At 47.1% G+C, this 3,066-nt stretch overlaps 1 pseudogene; it reads right to left on the bottom strand.

Annotated features, from left to right (window-relative positions):
* Positions 1-604: 604 nt before the first annotated feature.
* Positions 605-2,397, bottom strand: LOC117879645 (annotated as a pseudogene).
* Between the last annotated feature and the right edge of the window lie 669 nt (positions 2,398-3,066).

The following is a 3,066-nucleotide window of genomic DNA, read 5'->3' as shown; positions in this document are numbered from 1 at the left end:
ACAACTGCAACCACCTGACTAGTAGGTGAACTCAGTGAACAAAGGTAGCAGATAACCAAACCAGGCCAACACAAGCTGAACTTGCCTTTGGAGTCTGTGAAATCTATGGCCACAATACCCCTCCCTAATTTTGAGGGCTGATAAATGTAAACAATAACTTCAGGTTTGTTTGTTTTTAGCAAGATTCTTGGCCTTTTGCCTGATGTAGCTAGCTATGAAAAGGTAACATGATTGCAAGGGCCGGAGTTCTGTCACTTTTCCCCTATTGTTCCCTATGGTACCAACAGCTGATCTTTGGAACCCATGAAACCACAGTTGTGGAATCCTTCAATTTTGGAGGGGAGCACAGACCCTTTTGTGGTGGGGGGAGAGGGGTAATACTTGCTGCTGATAGTGCTAGAGCTTCTGTAATTTCCTTCCCGGCTTGCTGCCTTAGTTAAAACCTGGAAAATGACATAGAAAACAAGAAGGCAATGGCCACTAAAATGATCACTGACAATCATAGATGAGAAACCTTTTAAATCATCCTCTATTTCACACACATGATGAGGGATGTTGATGTTTGTGATCATATGATCAAATCCAGTGAGTTGCATTATCTAGTTCAGTTTGCTCTTTTCTGCTCAGAAGATTTCTTGCACACGGTCACCCCCAGTTTGGCTGGTTGGTTCTTCTGTGTACGGCATGGAACTGAGCTCACTTGTGTGATCTTCATTTCTGTGGTCTTTTTCAGCTGAGTATGGGATCGGTCTTTTCTTGATCTCTCTCTCTTGTTGAGATGTTGGTGCGTAGAATTATTTGAGAAATGTGGATAACTGGCAGGAGCCTTCTCCAAAGGGAGATAAGGTAGGTTCTTCTCAAAGCCACGATCTGTCCAGAATAATGTGAGCTTCTGGCACCAAAGAGCAACAAAAAGGCTAGTGATAAGCATACAGGGCACCAAATACAGTAGAGCTGGTTGGCCTATCTGTAGCAATGCCCTGACACCAAAGGTTCCTAGAAGACCAATGCCATAAGTTATAGTGCTAGCAACATAATAGACTTTGGATGACTGTACCTGAATATCAAATTTGTGGCAGTATGTTACAAGGAAACATGGACTGAGGATATCCACTAATCCTAGGATCTTGCATGCCTTGCCACAGAGATCCAATGGAGAGGAGTTTAAATTGGGAACCTTCAGTACCAAATGAAATCTTTTCATTTATGGCAGAGTCTGAGAGGTGGAGAGCTGCTACCTCCATAATACTCCCCCGAGATTGGGCTAGGAATGGAGAGATGAATATGTAAAGCACATCAGCCACCAGAAAAGCCAATACATAAAAGGTGCAATTCTTCATAGTAGGCATGTGGATGGATTTGATCATGAAGAGGTAGTAGGCCACACCTAGAGCATCCTGTAGGATCCATGCCCACCGGTCCTCATTTTGGAAAACCCACCAGAGCAGAGTGATGGAGCTGCAAGATGCTTTCAGAAGCATCCGAACTTGTGTGCTCTTGTGTAAACAGGGCAAGTGGATCTTGCATTCTCCAAGTGGGATTCTTCTCACAAAAGGAGAGAGGCAACTGTAGAGAGCTTTGGAGGAAATGCAGCAGAATATCCCAATCACGACACCCACAAAGTGATTGTGGAAGCAATAGAGAAGCGTAGCAGCGAGGAGGATGTTGCTATGGTAACACAGATCATGGTGAGGGTGCAGTCAACCGCTTTGTCACTGTATTCTTCGTCCTCTTCATCCTGGTGCTCTGTGTGCTGAGGTTTTACTGCCACCACAAGCTCTGCCCAGTAGCCACCAATCATGTCGGTGCCCATTGCCAAGATGAAAAGGATTGCCATGCTGTAGTCTAGGCTGGGCCTCATGGGGAGGTACATAGCAGCCTTGAGTGGATACTCACTGAATTTCTTGCCCCTGATATCCAGCATATCAGAATAATGGAGCACAACCATAGGGATGGCAATGGCATGCAATGTGGGTGGCTGAATGGGGTCAGTGTTGGTGCAGTAGCTGCAATCTCTGGGCACTGACAGCTCCTACTGCCGTCTCCTGTGCAGAAAGAGCCTAGTGTCTCTCTTACAATTACCAGTAAACTCTGGGCCCCGTGCAGCTGGGCCAGTCTCCCAGAGGCTGCAGTTGCCCCACATCACTGCTGGCATCGACTTTCTGAATGCCCCAGGGGACAGGTGGGAATGTGGAGAACAGAAGGCAGAGTCAGTATAGTCTTGAGGCGGCAGCAGAGGGCCTGTCTCAGCTCACATGGCAAAAACACCATCTCTGAGCTGAAATGGGTACAATGATCCTTCACTTCTGTCCCATTCCCTGCCATCTGGTCCGAGAGGACACGGAGCAGGCCGTACTCACAGGACACCTCCTTTAGAACTGTGAGATGCAGCAGCATCCTCTGGTGCTGCTGGTGCTGCCCACCCCTTTCCTTTACTGTTGTCCTGGGGGGGCCTGAGCCTCACAGTAAATTCTCTTCTCTCTGTTTTTTCCTGCCCCAGGAAGATAGGGTGCATCACCCCTCCCAGCAGGCATTACCTTTTCCTTCTTGCACATCATACAGTGACACTTTCCAGGGATATTGGAGACAATACCTTGCACATCACAGATTTGTCTCCATGGAGACAGGAGGCCTCATGCATCAGGGCCTCACAGAGATAGGAAATACCCAGAGCTGACTCCTGGGTCCCCTTTCATTTTCCATTTGGATTTTTCACCAAAGAATAGAAACACTTTCCCCCACCTCAAAATCCAGCAGCTGGGCTATTCTTGATCCTTGTGGGGAGGGCTGAGGGAGAAGAGTTTGGGGCCACCCAACAACTTGTGCACAAAGGCCAGGGATAATCACAGTTCTTGAGGAAGCACAGAGACTGCTACTTAGGCCTTGTCTACACTAGAAATGTGTAGTGCTTTAACTGTACTGATCTAACTAAACAAAAAATCACCCTTCCTAACTGACCTAGTTATACCAGTACAAAAACTATGTGTAGACGAGGCATTTGTGTGTCCATGGGGATGCACTTTACCCCATAGTTCCCACAGACAATGGCTCACAGAGTAGGCATGT

This window comes from Trachemys scripta, chromosome 6, assembly GCF_013100865.1.
Source record: "Trachemys scripta elegans isolate TJP31775 chromosome 6, CAS_Tse_1.0, whole genome shotgun sequence".
Taxonomy (NCBI): domain Eukaryota; kingdom Metazoa; phylum Chordata; order Testudines; family Emydidae; genus Trachemys; species Trachemys scripta.
This window is presented reverse-complemented; position numbering and strand designations above follow the sequence as displayed.